The following is a 23,326-nucleotide window of genomic DNA, read 5'->3' as shown; positions in this document are numbered from 1 at the left end:
AAAAAGATGCTGAAAAACTAATTCATGCCTTTATTTCAAGCCATCTTGATTATTGTAATGCAATCCTTACTGGCCTCCCGAAAAAAACAACTGAGAGACTTCAGCTCATTCAAAACTCTGCAGCTCGGCTATTAACCAGAACCAAGAGGAGGGAGCACATTAGTCCAGTTTTAGCTGCTCTGCACTGGCTTCCAGTAACTTTTAGAATTGACTTTAAGGTCCTCCTAATATACAAAGCCCTTAATGGGCTAGGACCAAGTTACATTGCAAACTCCCTAGTCAAATACTTGCCCTCAAGAACACTGCGATCATCGAATACTGGTTTATTGGAGGTTCCCAGCAAAAGCCGTAAGAAAATCGGGGACGCAGCATTTGTCAATTACGCCCCAGTGCTATGGAACATACTGCCTATAGACATCAGGGAAGCCAGCTCGCTTAACATCTTTAAAAGAAAACTAAAAACGTACCTCTTCACATTAGCCTTTAACTAGCTACCACTTCGCACTATATATATATATATATATATATATATATACTTTTAATTTAATTTAAATCTCTACTGGTGATATTAAGGGGTTAGATTAAATATATCTCTAATTATAATTTTATTTTTTTTGCACTATATCTGAGTTATGTTTCTTTGATGTCTATTTTTATGTGCATGTAATTTCTTTGTGCATATTATGTATTTGCTGTAAAGCACTTTGAGCTGCATTCTTTTGCATGAAAGGTGCTATATAAATAAAGTTTTATTATTATTATTATTATTATTATTACACTACAATGTACTCAGTCGTCTCTTCAGTCCTCCCCTCCCTCTGGATCAAAGCTCTGTCATGGAAAAAGGTGTCCGGGTGCCAAAAGGGGTCCGGGTGATGTAATATTGGCTTTCGAACGACTCTTGAGTGACAGTTGCTATACCAACGCTAGCATTACGTCACCGGACACTTTTTTGGAAGTGACAGACTTGCGCAGACTTGCTCAATAACGCAATTTACCCCAGAGCATCTCCCATTATACTTCTCTACCTGAGACCAGCTTGCCTGTATTTGACCTGCCATAAACCAAGCAAAACAACCATGTGCTTGATGTTTGACTGTTAGGGAAGTTGTTGACTCGCTAGTTAGTTATAGTATCAAAGTAATCAAGTTCCAGGTTCGCGCTAGCATCTTGTTAGCGATTAGCAATTCCTTTGTTGTGTTGCTCTAAGAAAGTCCTTAATGTGTTGTGATTATTAGACATATCTGATGGCACCCACAATTACATTTTCACAAAACAGGGAATTGTTTGCAGCACCTTTAACTGTAGAGCATAACGAAGTAATTGCTAATCGCTAACGAGATGCTAGCGGCGAAACCTGTTGAAATTTGCTACAGGATACCTGCAAGGCAGGTGTAGCTAAAACTATAGCTTAGTCTCTTAATATTGTGCCTAAAAGGACACTATGTAACCCGGACACTTTTTGGCTATCAGTCAGATAGTGTCAAGAGTTGTTCGAAAGCCATCAGCTGCTTTTTAGTCGCTTAATATTGGCTGCCAGTCTCCTGTAAGTAAGCACATAGGTTTAGCCACTAGCATCTCGTTAGCGATTAGCAATTCCCCCGTTGTGCAACAATCTTAAGCGACTAAAAAAAGTAGCTGGTCTTTCGAACGACTTGAGACTCACTGACTGATAGCCAAAAGGCGTCTGGGTTACGTAGTGTCCGTTTAGGCACAATATTAAGCGATTAAAAAGTAGCTGATGGCTTTTGAACGACTCTTGAGATTCACTGACTGATAGCCAAAAGGGGTCCGGGTTACATACTGTCCAGGTTACGAAATGCTAGCGTTGGTATAGCAACTGTCACTCAAGAGTCGTGCGAAAGCCATTATGACATCGCCCAGACCCCTTCTGGTGCCCGGACACCTTTTACCATGACAGCTCCATTTGGTGCACAGTAGATTTAAAATCTGTGTGACAAAGCATGTCAGCCAGTTCTCATCAGACCACCAATTGTTGTATATTTTGTTATATCATTTCATAAAGCATCTCGTAGAGGAAAGGAAAAACCCTGTTGGCTCAGCAATTTAGATATTTATTCATGAGCAAAGCTGTTATATGCCAATAACAGCCTATGATACCTATGACCTATGATAAGACACAATAAAGATGAATAAATGTATGCTGAAGATTATTATCTAAAGATTGCACCGGATCAGCTCTGTTGAGCCTTCTGGAGGTGCCATGAGCCTATTTCAGCAAAACACTGACAAAGGAATGTGCCCACTTGACAACCCCAGTAAAAATGCTTATGAATGTCTTTGTTGTTGTTGCTGTTGTTGTTGTTGCTAGGTATTGTTAAGTATCAGTATGGTGACTGTATTGAATTCTGATGTGTTATAATACATAGGTTGTTGGGTATACATTCTTGCATGCAACAGTGAGAGGTTCGGACGCTGTGGGAAATCCCCAACCAACACCACAAGGAATTTAACATTCCCTCTGTCCCTCTCTTTTGTATAACAAAAAATACATTCAAATTGCCTTTTTAGTATCAGTATTACATAGTACCTGTTTATTCCATGTAGTGTAACAATTATCCAGACCTGTCTGCTACATAACCCATTCCATGTATCCACTGTATCATCCTACTTCGCTGTTACTCATTCCGTAATCTGAAAAGAGTTACCGTCAGTAATCTCTGGGGAGATGAGTAACGTAGGCAACATTGCTAACAGAATGTTCAAGATAACAGCACAGTCTTAAAGGGACAGAGCCACATTCCTAACAATCTCATTATGTGTATTAATCGTTCGGAATGCAGGCTAGTCATAAGGTATGATTATGAAGGTATCCCACATTTTGAGATGTGTGCTGACTGGAGTCGATGGTGAAGTTGGGGAATGCGTTGGGGAAAACTAGACAAACACACTGTATTCACACATCTAAACACAGTACACCCAATTTTGACTTAACCTCACAGCATTATGAATATACATACAAAACACACTTCACCTCAAACAACCCTCATGCCATCACTTAGTTAAGCAGGCAATAAGGACAGGTGGCTAGTGAAATGCGTAACTAGGCGCATGCGTGTGAGTGTGTGTGTGTGTGTGTGTGTGTGTGTGTGTGTGTGTGTGTGTGTGTGTGTGTGTGAGTCCAATGCCCATCTCCCGCTCCGGTGCAAACGGTGAGAAGGGGGGATTTCATCTTCTCATAATCTATTAATTGTTATCCATCAGTACATCCTGTATTCATTCCACTTGGTGTTTATTCTCATCCTTGCTTTGTGCTACTGTACATAATTATTCATATCTGTATGTCTTTGTCTTTATATCACTATAGAAACCAAGGTTAACAAGGTTCAAGGTTCACATTAACAAGGCTATTCACGGTTAACAAGGTTCAAGGTTCAGAGTACAAGGCTATTCACGTCTATCACAGTTTACAGTCATCACGGGAATCATGGCTTTCGCATGTAATGAGCTTATGACATGAGTGTGTGTGTGTGCATCAATAAATCTAAATCTAAATCTGGGGTTTAAAAGATGATGTGGGGCTGTTTAATCATACGACAAAAGACACGAAAACACTCTCTCACAGACACACACAGACACACACACTCACAGGCACACACACTCAGACACACACACTCACAGACACACACACACACACACACTCTCACACACACACAAACACTCACACAGACACACATACTCACAGGCATACACACTCACAGACACACACACCCGCGCACAAACACACAGAGCCCGCAGTTTGCAAAATGTGAGTTCTCTGTTAACCACTATTATGCCACTTGCTAAGATGTCCATCTGATAATAAGTTGTAAAATCTTAAAGCATGCAGCTACAGTGTGTGGCTCTCTTAGACCTTGAACTGCATCTTATTACCATCGACTGAATAGGAATCCTCTTTAGACTGCATCTGCACCACTACTTTTGCAAATTAGTTTCCTGTCCACTTACAGTCGAAGCTGTTCTTGTACTGTTGTCATTTTCTTGATATATGACCTTGACCTTCTTGACACCGACACAAACACTTAAAGGAATCATGGTGTTCATGTGTTTCTTTTAATGACAGCATGCAATATAACAACTGAACAATTATTTGAACTGTACATTGAACTAAATATCGGGACATTTCTTTTTATGACAATTATCCACAAAGTGTGCAGCTTTTGTGACTGCAGTGTATCTTTCTGGGCTTCTGGAAGAACATTTCCAGAGCCTCTTGATATGGGGTGTCAGAATCTTAGTCATCAGACTTGACTATCTAGAGGAAGTAAAAGTCGTAACAAGGTTTCCGTAGGTGAACCTGCGGAAGGATCATTAACGGCACGCGCACGATGCGAGGCGTCTCGCACTCGGGCTGCTACCCTTCCAAGCCGAGGCTGGTGCGGTGGGGAAGGGACCGTGGGTGCGCGGGTAGGCTACTCGTCCTCGTCTGGTTAATTCCGATAACGAACGAGACTCCTCCATGCTAAATAGTTACGCGGCCCCTCGTGGTCGGCGTTTCAACTTCTTAGAGGGACAAGTGGCGTTTAGCCACGCGAGATGGAGCAATAACAGGTCTGTGATGCCCTTAGATGTCCGGGGCTGCACGCGCGCCACAATGGGTGGAGTAGTGTATGTTTCCACTCAGACGTTTTATCGGCAGGCTGTATTCCGCCTAGGGGGCGGGGTCAGAAAAATCAGTTTGGCTGTCAAGTAGGGAGTGTCAAGTAGCAAGTTTGGTTGCAGTGCAGCGCTAATATAGCAGATTAGCTTATGAAGTCATGAAAATATGATAGATGTTGCGGCTGTCACTCATGCTCTGATTCATTTATTCTATCTGATTCATTTATATTAGCCAGTTAAATCACGATACCCACAATATCAGAGGCTACTTGGCACTTGTTTTGAGTTCTATTTGAACTTATTAGCAGCTAGCTAGCTACTATGTGTTCTCAATGGATGTTCTGTTAAAGTGTTAGCAGCAAGCTAACAATAATGGTCGAGAGCTTCAGTTAAGACCTACAATATTGTGTTTGCCCTGATAGTGTTCGTGTAGTATATAAACAACAAACCGAGTCGATGTAGACATATAAAAGTCGTGTATATATAAAATATGTCCCAGTAACAGACTTCCGAGACTCCGCCATCTTTTTTAGATTTTTTTGATTACTCCTACCCTTCTGCACAACGTCGGCTTCCAATTCTCACACACACCGAACTGATTGGTTACCGCTTGGTCCGCATTTGCATAAAGTTAAACATTCGTCAACTTTGAAAGGGCGGGGGAGGCGTTTCGTTGCTCAACAGACGGGATATCGATTAACGCCCAAGTGGTAACATAGAGTTAGCGTGTGTCTGCTCTGAGCCGAGAGGCGCGGGTAACCGGCTGAACCTCACTCATGATTGGGACTGGGGATTGAAACTATTTCCCATCACATCAAGAAATTCCCAGTAAGCACGGGTCATAAGCTCGTGTTGATTTAAGTCCCTGCCCTACAATGCCTGTCGCTACTACCAATTGGATGGTTTAGTGAGGTCCTCCGAAGTCCTTAAAACTTTCGGTGTGTTTAAAAAACGCCGATATTTTTGTCTGCTTCTCAGGTGGTTGAAGCGACATATTTTCCGACACGCGCTCTCTGTCCGCTGGTGGGAGTCTGCTCACCTGTGTGTGCGCGCACGTTTCTGTACTGTATGTGTGAGTGTTTGCACGTGTCTCTCTGTCTGTGTGCGCGCATCGGGCGGAGATGTGTAAACGCACGACCATGTAGAGACAGAAATTATATTTATATAAAATAAAATTGAACAAAATGTACTTGACCTTCAAGGGGGCGGGGCGCCCCCCTAATATAATGGTAGGGGAAACACTGTATGGTTGATTTTTTTTGCATGTGAAACATTTTTTTGAATTTTTTTCACATGCAAAAAATCACATTTGTATTTTCAAAGTGAAACAACCCATTACATTTTCAAACTGACCTATAAATAGACATGACATCTTTAATAGTCTGAATAGCCCAGTCGCACTGCCAAAAATACGCTCATGTATACATTTCAGCGAAATTATTACCCTGCCAAAAATAGCTGCAGGTAGGTTAGTCAAAACATAGGCACAATGATTAGCTCCCTCGTCAGAATACCACTGGCTGATGCCCTGTGTAGAGAAGCGGGAGCTCAATCCGGTTGCTGCACGAAAATGGATAAATGGTTAAAAAGAGTTAATCCCCGGAGAGACACCTACCACAACTACTAGTAGAAGGCCTACAAAAGATTATGCACCTGCCGGCGACAGCAACCCAGGTTACTCTTCCAAGTCTACCTCGGATCAGTGGCAGTTATACACGGAGGCCTGGGGTGGCCCGTGCCCCCGTAGACATGACCCCGTGCTGACCAAATAAAAAAAATATGAATTTATTATGATTTTACACCCGAGCGCCAAAAGCGGAACTAATGTGACGCACGTTCTACACGGGTAAATTAAAGCGGCGCACCCAAACACTGTAGTCTGCCAGGTGTGGTGCTCGTCGGTGAATGAGAGCTCAGCAACTACTATTCATGGATACCATGTGACGTCACTGTGTCTAAGCGCCGACATATTTGTGTCACACAACCCACAGAAAGTTGAAATGTCCGCGATATGTTGTGCTTTTGGATGTGACAACCATAGACATATATAGACTTTAAATGATATATCATATCCAAGAGGGTCTATATTTGTCAGTGAATATCATCTGGTGATGGAGTATGACCTTCAAGAATCAGTTTTTCAAAACTTTAAGTATGGATCAGAATCCAGAAAGTGAGATCTCTATTTTCACAATGCTATAAGAATAGTCTCACCTATTTTAGGGATCTGACACTTATCGGTATTTGTCACTGTGATGTCAAATATCAAAATATCAGGTTCTCAATTTAGATTTTTTTTTCGTAATATTTGTTTTTATGTGGCCATCTGTTGGACACATGATGCCTCACTCTGTTTCTTAAGGAGGAACAGAAGTCATGAATGAGGCCTGTGAGGGACCGAGGTGGCACCCCACGTTTTGGGATGTGGGCGACTGGAGTTGGTGGTGCAGTCAGGAAGAAGGGTGCAGGAGATGGTGGCTTTTTATACCAAAATATTCATATTTATGAAAGGAGGACTCTGTATCAGCCCCCAAACATGTGCCCATAAAATAAACAAACATGCATCAAAACACAAACAGTATGCACAAACTAGGCAAAATATCTAGGCACAATTTCTAGGCACAATAACTTGGCACAATAACTAGGCACAAATCTGTATCCACACATCTAAATACAGCCTACACCTAACCTCACACCAGGTAATAAAATAATATGGCCAAACGTTGGAGAGAGTATCATTGTCCACATCAATAGTAATATTATGGACATACTGTGTTGTTCATCTGTTTTTCAGGGCACAGGTTGTTTTGCCTTAAATATTTACTGTAAATTCCTTAAGAATTGTACTGAAAAGTCTATATCAATCCTCCCTAAACACCCCTCTTTGGGAGTTGGCAAAAAAAGGTCTACTAATTTGATTTACCTTGGAATGTGCAATTTCCAGATTTAACTGAATGTAATACCTATAATCCCATCAAATAAATTGAAAAAAATATTCATTATACATTCATATATGGGCAGACGACAATTACATGTTTCAGTTACACACAGAGCTTGATAAAAAACATGGAATGATAAAAAAACAAGTCCTTTGCCTACACTTGGTAATTATCATGTGTGAGGGCTCTGGTGGATCTAGATGCTGCTAGTGTTCACACCAACAGTACTGACATATTCATGACTAGTTATGTGTGAGATGGCTGACACCTAGAGGTAAAGCCAAACAATCAGGCACATTAATTGAGTGGGTATGTCATCACAGAAGTTTGGTCTTTGTTAAAGGAGAGTCTGTCTGTGCACTGGTTACTCTGTACTGCATGTCTTCCATATTTACCTGCTCTGCATATCTTACTGAAATCATCAGTGTCACTCTTGATTAGCTGAACACACCTGATTGAGCTAATCAATAGCATTGTAATTACACTGACTTCAATCAGGTGTCCTTGAAGCAGGGATAAAGGGAAGACATGAAAAACAGGGGGTCCCTCAAGGCAGGATTGAGAACTCCTAGTCAAGCACATGTTTTGGTGGGCCATCACACACCTGTTCACAGGGTGGACTTTGACTAATAGTGACACAGACGAACAATCCTTGGCATTACGACATTTCCTTCAGCTCCTCCATGATGCCGGGTTCCATTTCCCTAAGCACATCATATAGGCAGTCTTTGCCTGTTGTAGTGGAGCGAATACTGCCTAGTTCAAAGAGCTCCCTCATTCTCTGGATACTGGTGGACTTGCTGCGGATGTGACTGTAGTTCTCTTGGGTGATGACATTCTTCGACATCAGACGATCCAGGATGGGTTCCACCATGGAGATACTCTCGATCAGCAGAATGCGATGCTTGTCGATGAAGTGCTGACCTACACAACAGGGAGGGTAAAGTGGAGGGACAAGATGAATACTTGATGGAGGTGGAAGTGGGGAATAGAGAAAGCATTGTGTTTCAAGAGAGGAGGATATTATGTGAGTTTGCTTCTTCAGAGCCACTCTAACTGGCTGTAGATATCAAAACATGAGAATGTACACTTTAGTCAAACACCTTCAAGTGTAATAACTTATTAAATCACTGTTGTTACAGGCTACACAGTGTAAAGGTTTCTTACCTCCAATCATATGTAGCCGGTGGGACCAATGGGTGTAGCGAACTTTTATTTTGATTCACCTCTGCCACCTTTCTCCTGTGTGTACGTCACTAGTAGGGGCTTGGGCTGGGTTCCAATTAGTTTAGTGCGAACAGGCATAGATATATACACCTTGGGTCCTTATGCCGGTAGCCATCCATTGCTGATTGTGGAGTGAAGCCGCGTTTTGGAGCGTTGTCTTCAGCGACACGGTAGCGTGTTATAGAGCGGATGCCAACAGGAACGAGTTGAGCGTCTTCCCTACCAACTGCAATCCATATCCCGTTTACATGCATCGCAACGTGTTAAGTAGCAGTCAGTGTATCAGGTATGTTGCCCAACCCGTCCGCTGTTGTACGTGGTTGTGTTTTACAGTTAACTGATGGTGACATTTCACGTGTGTGTGTGTGTGTGGGGGTCGTGCGTGTGTTTGTGTCCGACCGTAGTGCGGTGGTTATTGTGGTTGCTGGCCGCGTATAGATACCAGGTGCATGACGTTCTCGGGTGCAGCTGTTTAGACAGCGAAGGTACGTTTTGTCTATGCCTACAGCACACTTGCTAACATACCACTGCTTTGTGTCCTTGCAGTAAATAGCCTCTAGTGGTTTCTGTTTAAGGTAACCTGCTCATCTGAATCCTGTTTGAATGAGTGTATGCTTCGAGTGTAAGCCAGCTGTGTTTGCAAACACTTAAACTTGTACTCTGTTTGTTCCTGTCTTATAGAAGCTATTGAAGCACACAGCTATACAGCATTGTTAGCTGCTGTTCTCTTCCAGTTAGTTATAGGTCCGGGTGCTGCTTTTAGAATATATGTATCTCTGTTTTCCCCTCTAGCCTGGGGGCCTAGGTGTGTATATGTGGTTAAGAGGATATTGTGAGCCACAGGTTAGAGGGTTTATTTTTGTTTGTTTGTTTCATTAATTTGTTATCTGTTTCCCCTGTGTCATCTCCCCTGCCGCAATAGCCTGGGTATCGTTTGGGGCCCTAGCCTAGATTACAGGTTGGCCAGGTTTTCCTCTAAGATAGTTTCTCACCTTTGATAAGATGTGCAGTGTAATGCAGTGAAGTGTGAACCCAGGGCTCTACGCAAAGGTTTTCCCCAAGGAGTACATGTGCTCCTAAATGAAAAAATTTAGGAGCACACAAAGAAATTTAGGAGCACAGCGGGGTTTTTTTATGCGGAAGTAAAGCATGTCATTTGTGACCTATAGTTCCAAACATTGTATTTTCCAACGTTCAACCCCATTCATGTTTAGTGTTTCCGAAGCAAGTTAGCTGGTAAATTGATCAAATTACTGCATTTGTTCATATTTCAACACTTTAGTGGACCTCTTATCAATTGTTATTAGTAGTATTTTATATAGCTAGCTTTACTTAAAGTTTATTGTAAGACATAGCTTGTTAGATTCTAAATGCAGTTCGAGTTAGACTGTAGGTCTGGACTGTAACGTAAGCAACACTTTCACCGTAGCTAGCTAGAGAGCACGTGTATCATAACCAGAAGTCTGTTGGTTTATAGTCTGTCAAATTAGTTCTAGTTATTGGTGTTCGTTAGCATACAAAGTTAGTCTTCTCTTATTAGCCTAGTTAGTACATCTGATTAGAGCTAGCAACAATGAATTGCAGATTAAGGGGTCCCCTATCTCAGTGTTAATTTTGGCAGCTATTTTAGATTTAGTCTTAGTCTTAAGACGAAAATGCATATTAGTTTTAGTCACATTTAGTCATTTTTATCCTTCTTAGTTTCAGTCTAGTTCTAGTCGCATTTAATATTATAGCCACATTAAACTCCTTTCCTTCCCTTCTCAGGCCCAGGGACCCCCTGTGTTGTGTCTACAACTGCATAATAGTCAAGCTGGCAGTACTTAAATTGTGGATGCAATTAGTCTCTAATATACAGATATCTTAGTATATCATGCCTACAGCTGAATTCCAATTAAATCAATGTAAATAATAATTTTAAGGCAATACTTAATTAACAGAATTATCATTCAAATATAAGAGAATATCAAGTCTAGATTTTCAAATGATGTGATAGCACATTACAACTACTATGCCTACCTGGCCTTAGAGTTAAATCAACCACATATCCTCCATATGAATTGCTGTGCAATCTGATAACCAACAGATTTAGCTAGGCGGATAGTTTTGACAGTTGAAAGTGGTGCCAATGATAATAACAATTGCCCAAATAGACAAGGATATTTAAACCAATCACATATTCATTTATTTTGTATTCATTAATGTCATGCGTGGCCTGTCCTATAGTCCATTCTGCAATGAGTTTACTAGCTAGCTATTGATAGCTAGTATAACTTAGCTAGGATATGCTACCTCATAGTTAGCTAGCTAAAAGTTTGCCAAGGCTAACGGGAGGCTTAAATCGAAAATTACTACTAGCTATCCAAGCTGACACAACCTATACACATACATTCTAATAACTAGTTATCATTGACAATTACTAGCTAAGTTACCAAACTCCTTTCTTGTCTTAAATTGAGCAGTTGCTGGTGTGAGCTACAGTATGGGAGCTAGCAAAGCCATTTCTAGCTCTGCTTCACAATATTGCTGCCTAGTGTTAAAAGTTAATGTAATACATAAATGTTAATAAAGTATCAAACATAAACAGGATACAACACACCAGTAACCAATTGATATTATGTGTTAATATACCGAAAATGTCAGTGAATCGAGGTGGTGCTGCTGTCTGTCCCGTCGAAAACCATTCAAACAGGTTGCCAGCAGTGGGTTTTTTGCGGGCTACTTATACCAAGTGATGATCACATGTCGGCGAGATCGTCGTAACTCTCTATTTATATGGCTCTGGCCCATTGGTTGGGAATCGTCGCTCTCATTTGCATGAAGTTAAGCGCGTCATCTTGCTATGTTCACATCCTGTAGTCTACACCCTGTCACTTGTTTCTATATGAAATATATGGTATGCTTCACTACTTCGCGCAGTTGTTCGGTGTATTGACAACAGCCCGTCACTCGCGCACTGTGCTCGTAAATTATTTTTCAAGTTCGCACATGCCTATTTTTAGGCGCAAATGCGAGTGAAATACTCGCACTGTAGAGCCCTGGAACCCCTTTTTCTTAATGTGCCCCAGTGGTGCGCTTGCGGTGGTGTGGCCAATGAGCTAGTAGTGTGTGCTCTCCTTCACATGTGGTATTGGAGGCAGGCCCCTGTTAGTCTGTGTGGTCAGTGGCTCCGGATTCTTACCCAATGGCTGGGGCATTCCCCTGAAGTCCATTTAATGTATTTATGTATTTATTTATTGACAACCAAAGTGACACCTTGTTTTAACGAGAAGCAAAATTAAACCTAATCTTTTATATCTTTCCAAAGAACCTGTGTCGGACCATTATTGGGACGGAGTTCCCCTTGCTCTCTATTATAGCTCAAGGGGTGGCGTAGTCTGGTGAGAGGCTGGCCAAGGCTACACATATATTTTGTCCGGCTCTCAGAATTGGCTTGACTTGAACCAACTGCAGCTGCAGCATCTAACCACAAAGAGGTACAATGAGTAAAAGAAATCAAAAGCTTGTAGATACTATTAGTTCATGTGGCAGTAGGCCTAAAACAAAATGGTACACTGACTGAATAATGTTAACTGGAAAGTGTACATGCATTATAAATATTGCTGTCGCATTGCTTATCTAAAATGATGTTTTATAAACTTTTCAAGTTAGATTCATCTGGCTTTGGGAAACTAAAACTGAAGACTGTTATTAAAGTGAAACTGAAACATGTGAAGCCCATCCCTTAGAACTTTTTTCAGGAAGTGATCTACTTGAACTGAAAAATAATGCTCTTTCTTTTACATATGCCTTCATGCTGGAAATTGAGAACATTGGAAGTTTGTATTTACCAATATGTAGGAGATATATGTTTTTACATCTGCATATAGAATAGAGCTGGTCAGGGGGTCACTGTGGCACAAGCAGCAGCCCTGACCATATACGGGGACACGGGTTGAACGTCCACGGTAATCAGTAACGTAATCAACCACGTCACCAAAGAGCGCTTGGGTTGAATTCGTTTTCAACAAACATGGCTGCCGCTGGAGAGCTGAGATGTGTAGATTCTGCCATGAAGTCTGTTTTAGAAGACATCGACAGCGCATTCATTTTGAAAGAGGAACAGAGAAACGCGATCAAGGCATTTGTCTATCGAAAAGATGTTTTTGCCGTCCTTCCTACGGGATTTGGTAAAAGTTTAATTTATCAGCTGGCCCTGGTCACATACTGTGTAAGAGCTTTTACAGCATACATTTGCTGAGTACATCTCTGAAATTTGTCAGTTAGTTACCTAACCTAGTTAGCTACCTAGCCTTTATCAGTGCCAGCTGTGGTCTTGCTGTTTGTTAGTTAGCTAGTTTTAGACAGAAACTGCAAAACAGATTCCCGTACTTGAATATATTGGTGTTGCAAAACATAACATGACACAACATAACATAATATGATAGGGTTTTTTGTACCTGATTATCTGATTTTATCATGATCTTTTTCTGACCTCCAACTTATATACTGTAATCACTTCTGGGTCCAGCAGAGCCGAACACCACATAATATAAATGTGGTGTGTGTGTGTGTGTGTGTGTGTGTGTGTGTGTGTGTGTGTGTGTGTGTGTGTGTGTGTGTGTGTGTGTGTGTGTGTGTGTGTGTGTGTGTGTGTGTGTGTGTGTGTGTGTGTGTGTGTGTGTGTGTGTGTGTGTGTGTGTGTGTGTGTGTGTGTGTGTGTGTGTGTGTGTTTTTAAACATGTTCTTTGCAAAAAGTGATCAAAGGCCTATTCAGGCTGAAAAAACAATGAATTGAGTAAACATTGAAAATGGGACTTAAACATGACAAAGGGGTCAAATAATTAAGTAATTAAAACTCACATAGTTCTGAGACATGCTGTCTTCCATTGAGGGTAGCTAGTGGAATATCTACATAATGTTAGCACTTGATAAGTTAATATATACTGTATATGTGTATCAGTATATGTGTGTGTCTATATATACACATATGTGGGTGTGTGTGTGTGTATTATTCTGCATGGTGTGGATTGATTTTAACCCTAACCTTCGATGTTGACCAGACTGCTCCACAGTTCCTTTGTTCCATCCTTCAGGATTAGCTTCACCCTTTTCCCTGCGCTGCATTGTACTGTGAATGCTGGTACGAAGTTTGGGTTGCACTTAGCATACTTAGCCATCTGTTACAAAGACATATATAACTTATAAATGACAATGTATAACAAGACATATATAACAAATATTAGCTCTTGTACTCTTTTTAACATCAATTCTTGATATCGAACCATTCAGAATTAGCCTCCCAAAACAATGGAGGGTATGGAACCAACATTAGTTGACTACCTGTAAACATTTTAATCAAAAAACAGTCAAAGGTCAAATTGTAGTAGTTTGATTCAATGCATTCTCTGTTGACTCACCTCAGGATTCACATTTAGTCCAGTTGGGTCTGTGACAAGGCTGTATTTTTTGCGTGTGTGGATTTTACACAAATTACTTCCGTCAATGTAGATCTCTTTCTGAGGAAGGATAATCTTTTCTCTCTTTTTCTTAACCTGATGAGGTTTATACAAGAGGAGTTAAAACAATGTAAACAGAGATACTGATAATACTGTTATGACTACAAAGTGATAATAAATTAACTTAAATTTCCATAACTGTGACAAACCTCTTGTATGTCCATGTTTCTTGGCAACAGCAAGACATGAAGTATTGGCTCAGAACTTGTTTGAAGAAAAGGCAGCACCATAGTCCGAATTTTCCTTCCAAATAAGAAATTACAACTGACTTTAAAAGAAAGTCCATAATTAGATAAGCCAGTGACATCGATAACCACATGAGACTCTGTTATCTCTTTGGGTTTAATGATCTCCAGACCATCACCAGTAATATGAGCAACACGCAGACGCACCGGCTTCCAATCTGTGTAAGACAAGAAGAAAGGAATCCACAAAAAATACTGTGACCACTGAAATCAGTTGAACTGTTTTGTGATATGCCTATGGTGGAAGGTGACCTCATCAGCAAGATATGTTGTGTTATTCACCTGAAATAACCTCACAGTGTGGTAGATGTATCTGAACAGGAGTCCCAGGGAAGCAGCTGATGCTATAAAGAGGTCCTGCTGGTTCACAGTGAAGATCGTCCAGTTTGTTTCCCCATGGTACTGAGTGATACTCCACCTCACCTGCCGTCTTCATCTTAAACATCAGACTGGTGAACTTGCACTTGAACAGACCAGCAGTGGGGCATCTCAACCTGTAATGGAAATGCATTGATGGTGAGGATATTTGGTAATGTTCCAATACAAATATATATTTAACAAATTTTGGCCACAATACTTATATAACAAAAATGTAATATTCACTAATATTTTGTGTGTTTTTAGCATTTTTTATTAATTTGCTGATATTAAGTAATTTATGGTCTGTAACAGAAGTAATTCATTAAATATTCATTCATTCATTTAGTTTGGAAGGCCTGAATATAAATATATATATTAATAAATCCTACTCTGTAGTAGAGTAACACAAGAATACTGGGGAAAAAAATGTATCATGTCTTCAGGATGTCATGAGTGTGGACCTTATCATTGTGTTGATTGATTTAACGTATGTGCAAACAGCACTTGTAAATGAAGAATATATGAGGTCTTCTTACGTGTATTTCAAATCTCCATTTTCTTTTTCCCGTACTAGTGGCTCAAGACATTCACAAGATGGGGAGACCTGAATTGCATTAAACCACACATTTATGACTTACAAATAGCTACAAACTGCATATCTGATTATGATCAATCATAAGAGCAGAATCTTAACTTGAACATTCAGTCCTGGTGCATTGTTATTCCTTTAAATTCAATTCAAATTGGTCAAATGTATTCATTTTAAAGACAGAATCCTCAAACTTACTACCACATCTGCAGGGGTTGTATTGCATACGATGGGGCCTGGAATCAGATTTTAAAGGGAAACTGTGATCAATACAAAATAAAGTCCTGTGGTAGATAATCACAATGTATTTGATCAGATCTGCTCACTTAAATTTGGATCGGGGCCTTGTCAATAATGTACACAGGCAACTAAATGTAACTAAAGTAAATATTGCTGTTACTGTAGCCTCATAGTGGAAAATCACTCAAGACAAACTTGATTCCACCTTATTTTGCAGCAGTACTGGTAAAATCCAGTGAATCTTTAATTAATTGATTAAAGGTTAGGGTTAATTTATTTAACAGTTTACATTTACATAAACTACAATATACCACTTGGTGCACAGTAGATTCACTGAAAATCTTTGTGACAAAGCATGTCAGCCAGTTCTCATCAGTCCACCAATTGTTGTATATTATGTTACATCATTTCATAAAACGTCTCGTAGAGAAAAAGAAAAACCCTGTCGGCTCAACAGTTTAGATATTTATTTATAAGCAAAGCTGTTATACGCCATTACAGAAAACACTGACCTATGATAAGATATAAATATAAATATGAATAAATGTATGCTGTAGATTATTACCTAAAGATTGCACAGGTTCAGCTCTATTATTTGAAGGTATATTCCTGATGAGAGGTATCCCTGATTCCAAGGGTATGATATGATTTTTGATACCAACACCATCCTCTAGCACCGTCCTCTTTTTCGAGAGACACGAAAATACCATTCTTGTTTTCTGAAAAATGAGCAGAAAAATGAATCAGAGAGGTTTAATAATGTCATATTGTTGCATTCATTAATCCATTCTCCACAACAGAGACTTATTAATTGGTACTTATTAAGACTTTTGGTATGAGAGATTTTATTATAAAATTGGCAATGTAGAAATATGTTATCAATCATAATAATAGCAATCAGATTTGACCACAGTGCACATGTGCACAGTGCAGTATTCTACTTGAAATGTACAATGTGACTGTTCTGAACAGTAGTGATTAGGCAGTTCACAGTCAGACTGACCATAAGGATTATGTCACTTAATTCTACTTTGTAGAAACTGCAGATTATGTGACACTTCTTTAAGAAAAGTTTGCAGAGAATTTACTGATATATCAAATGTGAGCCTTTAACACAGATAGCAGTCTCCAAAATATAATGTTTCTACATTATCAGCTTCTTGCTGAAATGCAGAAGTTACAGGTACAGTTTTGTGACATTGTGTTGTGTTTGGAGACCCTGATTCGATCACTAAGACTGTATTCCTCTAGAACACTGTTCAGTCTTTTTGTACTCCAGGTCTCTTCACTCATGTCTGCGGCTGCTACGATAAAAAAATAGGAGAAAATATCTTGTGTAGGGGACCGCAGGGCATGTTGTCATACATTAAAGTTTTGATCTCACAATGACTGCAAATGATACACCTTAATGGAGAAAATGTTGTACCAATTTTGTATTGATTTTATTGTTATAAAATATTTCAGTGCAAAATCATTTGCAGGAGGGCAACTCCACAGTGTGTTGTTGTGACTGTTCTGAGTCCAGACATACGGTGTTACACTCTGAGTGTGAGCGGACTGTTTACTTAATTAATGATTCCCATCGGCATACCTAGAACCTGCATCAATGGGGCATGGGGATAGCTGAAGAGGTCATACTTAGAGGCACCTTCATGAACAGGGCACAAGTAGGAACTCTCTCAGTAATGCTTCAGGTGTATCTGTTGGTGTCTGTGGTACTGACAGGTGTCCTAACTCATTGTGAGTGTGGAGGGGTGGAGGGGGAGGGGTTGGGACACCAGACACCACTGTTGAGCCTTCTGGAGGTGTCGTGGGCCTAATTGAGCAAAACACTGATGAAGGAATGTGCCCACTTGACAACCCCAGTAAAATGCTCATGAAGGTCTTTGTTGTTGTTGTTGTTGTTGTTGTTGTTGCTAGGTATTGTTAAGTATCAGTATGCTGACTGTAGTGAATTCTGATGTGTTATAATACATAGGTTGGGTATAAATGATTACATGCAACAGTGAGAGGTTTGGCCTCTGTGGGAAATCCCCAACCAACAATTTAACATTCCCTCTGTCCCTCTCTTTTGTATAACAAATATACATTAAAATTGCCTGTTTAGTATCAGTATTACATAGTACCTGTTTTTTCCATGTAGTGTAGCAATTATCCAGATATGTCTGCTACATAACCAATTCCATGTATCCACTGTATCATCCTACTTCGCTGTTACTCCTTCAGTAATCTGAAAAGAGTTACCGTCAGTAATCTCTGGGGAGATGAGTAACGTAGGCAACAGTGCTAACGGAATGTTCAAGATAACTGTTACACCGCAGCACAGTCTTAAAGGGACAGAGCCACATTCCTAACAATTTTATTATGTGGAATAATCATTCGGAATGCAGGCTAGTCATATGGTATTGTGAGGGACCAAGGCGGCCACCCCACGTTTTGGGATGTGTGCTGACTGGAGTCGATGGTCAAGTTGGGAAAAACATTGCATGAGAAGGTTGTGTCCTTATAAAAATATATTCTTATTTTTTTTACAAGGGGACTTACTTAATTGACCTCAAACGTGCACAAAACAAAACATTAATCAAAGTCCAACAGTGCTCACAAAACTAGGCAAACTAAACAAACTGTATTCACAAATCTAAACACAGAACACCCAATTCTGACTTAACCTCACAGCATTATGAATATACATACAAAACACTCTTCACCTCAAACAACCCTCATGCCATCACTTATCATGACATCATTGTTATCCATCAGTACATCCTGTATTCATTTCACTTGATGTTTATTCTCATCCTTGCTTTGTGCTACTGTACATAATTATTCATATCTGTATGTCTTTGTCTTTATATCACTATAGAAACCAAGGTTAACAAGGTTCAAGGTTCACAGTAACAAGGCTATTCACGTCTATCACGGTTTACAGTCATCACGGGAATCATGGCTTTCGAACGTGATAAGCATATGACATGAGGGTGTGTGTGTGTTTGTGTGTGTGGGTGTGCATCAATACATCTTTTATTGGGAATCTGGCGTCCCTCTGATCTTACCTGTCAGCCTGTTTCAATTGGCACCTCAGAGAACAGCCCTTGACTTCACTCAAGTCATAGAGAACACACTCTGGGATTAAAGCAGATTCCCATTCATTACAAGATGTATGTGTGTTGTTTCTTTCGATTTGGGGTTTAAAAGATGATGTGGGGCTGTTTAATCTTTATCACTGTTCATTACCCAACGATCAGTATGACTTTGATCCAGCGTTTGCAGAGCTGGCAATAAACTACAAGTTATTATACCTTTTGCTGTGATGTGATTCTGCTTCAGGGAAACTCGTAAATTCACCATCACAGCACCCAAGTTTCATATCTGATCTACGAGAGAATACCTGCCAGGGCTTTGAATAGAACACAACACATGTAACACCTTGCCCCAGTCTCACTAATTAACTAATTAGGGATACATTCCAAGGTTAACTCAAGCTAAGACTGTAGTAAAAACATCAAATCACACACTACTAAGCTAAGCTCAGTTTCAGGTGACCTTGACTAAAAGTTAACAAGATAATGATTCCGCTGGTGGTGTCACACTATGTACCTACTCCAGTTTTCAGATTGTGCCCTTAGTTTCACAGAAATCAAAGTGTGACAACTTACCCCACTCTCTCCTGCTTATTACATAGCCTCAATATTTCACATCTCGTGTGAGGTGTAAGTATACAGTACCAATTCAAGTAAATGGCTTTGTAAAAGAAGTAAGCGATGAGTGGCTAATGCCATGTCACTTCCTGACTAGTTGAATACCTACAGTATACTGTACCTGTAATCTCTTAACTAAGTAACTACTGGCTGTGAATGCATATCAAACTGACTAGATAAATAAGCACAGTATACTGTACATGTAATCTGTTCAGTGGCTTTGAATGCATATTAAACTGACTAGATAAATAAGGACAGTATTATTATTATTAAACTCTGCTTTAGTGTCTGAAGGTGCACAGGACTCATGTCTTCACACACACTGAACTCACATTTACAAACAATAAATGTCCATGTACACTGGAGCACACACACATGCATGCACACACACACACACACAGACACACACACTCGCAGGCACACACACTCGCAGGCACACACACTCACAGGCACACACACTCACAGGCACACACACTCACAGGCACACACATACACAGACACACACACTCACAGACAAACAAACTCACAGGCACACACACACACACACTCACAGGCACACACACTCACAGGCACACAGACACACACACTCACAGGCACACACACACAAAGACACACACACTCACAGGCACACACATACACAGACACACACACACTCACAGGCACACACACTCACCGGCACACACACTCACAGGCACACACACTCACAGGCACACACATACACATACACAGACACACACACTCACAGACAAACACACTCACAGGCACACACACTCACAGGCACACACACACACACTCATAGGCACACACAGACACACACACACTCACAGGCACACACACTCACAGGCACACACACACACAGACACACACACTCACAGACACACACACTCACAGGCACACACACTCACACGCACACACACTCACAGGCACAAACTCGCGCACAAACACACAGTGTGCAGTATGCAAAATGTGAGTTCTCTGTTAACCATTGTTATGTCACTTGCTAAGATGTCCATCTGATAATAAGTTGTGGCTCTCTTGGACCTTGAACTGCATCTTTTTACCATTGACTGAAAAGGATCTTCTTTAGACTGCTTCTGCACCACTGCACTACACTGTCCACTTACAGTCAAAGCTGTTCTTGTACAGACACACACACTCACAGACAAACACACTCACAGGCACACACACTCACAGGCACACACACACACACTCATAGGCACACACAGACACACACACACTCACAGGCACACACACTCACAGGCACACACACACACAGACACACACACTCACAGGCACACACACTCACAGACACACACACACACACAGACACACACACTCACAGGCACACACACTCACACGCACACACACTCACAGGCACAAACTCGCGCACAAACACACAGAGTGTGCAGTATGCAAAATGTGAGTTCTCTGTTAACCATTGTTATGTCACTTGCTAAGATGTCCATCTGATAATAAGTTGTGGCTCTCTTGGACCTTGAACTGCATCTTTTTACCATTGACTGAAAAGGATCTTCTTTAGACTGCTTCTGCACCACTGCACTACACTGTCCACTTACAGTCAAAGCTGTTCTTGTACTGTTTTCATTTTCTTGATATATAACCTTGACCTTCTTTTAACATTTTGAAATGAACACATAAAAACCACTAAAAGTTGCTTTTGAGGACAGAAATCTCCCCTCTGAATAAATAATAAAAGCAAAACGTACTTGTGGTTTAATCCTGTGTTGGATTCAGTCCAGACCGATGTGTCAAAGAGCTGAAGAAGAGGCAGAACAGGAGGTCTGACGTTTGACGTTGTGATTGTAGATGAAGTGCAGCTGGGAATGTGAACGTGACTGTGTGATTGAGCTGTAGCGGAGGTGTATGAGTCCAAAAGTGAAGAAAGGGGGCGTGGCCGGAGCTCGGTTCAGAACAGACGTGACAGCAGCTGCATGACTCACAGCAGGACATGTAGATTGCAGTCCATGTACCCGGTTTCCCCATTTATATTAAGTTTTGGTCTTTTGTGTTCTCATAATGTTGCTTCCCTACGAGTCAGGGTTGTAACAGTAACTCCTGCAGGTAGCCCAGCAGACAATGAAATATCAGCTTGCATCCACTGGGTTGCTGGTGACGTGACAGAGCTCTCTGATTCCATCCGTGTGTTTTTGCGTGAGTCAGTGTTTTAGCCCCTTTTTGCCACCTGACAAGTAGAAGTGAGATCCTCTCAGTGTTTCTAGTGCTAACAGATCAATGCCAACATGGCTGGACATAGCCTTCCTTACAAAGACAGGGCAAAAGACGGCGTGACTCGCTACAGCGCAGTGCAGGTGAGTGACATGAACGTTTGGGAAAATGTGAGGCAGATATTACACACTGAGTTGTTCATGTTGATCTTGACAACTGCAAAAAAAAATCTTAGGGGAAACACTGAATAAGTAATCGTGTTAAATAATCGTGATTTCAATATATGATCAAACTAATTGTAATAATGATTTTTGCCTTAATTAAGCAGCCCAAGATCTTGCTATGTTGGTTACCTCAGCAAAGGTCAGTCATTTATTCCCCTTATATGAATAATGTAAAGCAATAGTATGCAGGAATAAACCACTTTTCGAGGTTTTTTTTTTTTTTAAAGAAAAACTACTTTTGATATCATCAAGCCTGCTAGTTTCATACCAAAACTCCTTACTGCTGCTTTAATATTCAGGTAGTAATCGGGTAGTGATACACACAAGATTGGGAGTTTCATTACCTGATTAAATGGGATGCCTTTCATTACCCTGGACAGATCTTCTTCAGTTGATCTCTGTGTGTGGACACATTTCCATACACAAAAACACAACTTCTGAATCTTTGTTTCTGATTTAAGTATCACCAATATGGAAACATTAACTAAACTCTAAACCACAATCCATAGTTGTTGTGTTTTATTGTTTTTCATTTTCAGCTTATTTCCATAGGGTGCCAAATCCTGCCAAATGAAATGGACTTTATTCATACTATTACAGCTCCCCCTAATGGTGAAGGAGAGTAAATGTTACAATGTCAAACACAAGGTGGCAGACCTCCAAGGAGCAGTACGTCAGTTTACCTGGTCAGTGACATTCTGTTGAATTATATGTATTGTGCAGGTCTGGAGACGAGGTTAACAAGAGCAACATGAAAAGCATTAGTCAGAGAGGAGACTGCTTTTACCTCATGCAGTCAGATACACACACAGACTTGCATTCTTGCATGTATTTGACAGGTATACTGTGTTATTATGGGTGTTCTTAGAAGACTAATGGGATCTATAGAACTTGTGAATACTGAAGCATTAGAAGTGAACTCTAAACAACAAGCCATAGTTTTCTTTTGGGGAATACATCATTTTGGACCTTAGTTTCAGATGGTGCCAAATACACTTTATTCATACTCCTACAGCTCCCCCTAAGGGTAAAGGAGAGTAAATATTACATACATGTCAAGTTGTCAAACCCAAAGTGGCAAACTGATGACAGCTGTAGGTTGGAGTTTTAGCTGGATGTAGCAGATTTAACTGGATTCTACAGCACCAGTATACCTGGTCATGTGTAGTGATATTCTGTAGAACTATATGTATGGTCCTGGAGCCAGTATACCTGGTCATGTGTAGAGATATTCTGTAGAACTATATGTATGGTCCTGGAGCCAGTATACCTGGTCATGTGTAGTGATATTCTGTAGAACTATATGTATGGTCCTGGAGAAATGGTTGGACACAGAGAGCCGCATAAAAAGCTCATCCAGTCAGATACACACACAGACTTGCATTCAAGCACACACATAGCAACAAACACATATAATGTGTTATTTTAGGTGTTCTTAATCACCCAATTTAGAGGCAATGGCTGTTTTAGAGGCACATAACACCTCAAGGGCAAATAAA

General features: G+C 40.6%; 2 long non-coding RNA genes across 3 annotated transcripts in view; one reads left to right on the top strand and one right to left on the bottom strand.

Annotated features, from left to right (window-relative positions):
* Positions 1-8,775: 8,775 nt before the first annotated feature.
* Positions 8,776-9,814, top strand: LOC116224676. Its single transcript, XR_004165686.2, has 3 exons — positions 8,776-9,072; positions 9,191-9,271; positions 9,468-9,814. It is a non-coding gene; the product is annotated as an uncharacterized LOC116224676 (long non-coding RNA).
* A 7,170-nt stretch (positions 9,815-16,984) lies between these two features.
* The window catches only part of LOC116224543, a 32,173-nt gene continuing 25,831 nt past the window's right edge, over positions 16,985-23,326 (bottom strand). The window contains exons 1-3 of one of the 2 annotated variants that reach the window (XR_004165629.1): positions 19,018-19,189; positions 17,845-17,948; positions 16,985-17,022 (exon numbers count right to left, since the gene is read on the bottom strand). This is a non-coding gene — a long non-coding RNA (uncharacterized LOC116224543). Of the gene's footprint in view, positions 17,023-17,844; positions 17,949-19,017; positions 19,190-23,326 lie in introns of those variants that run through there. The other variant, XR_004165628.1, reaches the window with a different exon arrangement.

The sequence above is a fragment of the Clupea harengus genome, chromosome 18 (assembly GCF_900700415.2).
Source record: "Clupea harengus chromosome 18, Ch_v2.0.2, whole genome shotgun sequence".
NCBI classification, from domain to species: Eukaryota; Metazoa; Chordata; class Actinopteri; order Clupeiformes; family Clupeidae; genus Clupea; species Clupea harengus.
Note: the sequence above shows the minus strand (reverse complement) of the source record. Positions and strands in the feature narration are given on the sequence as shown.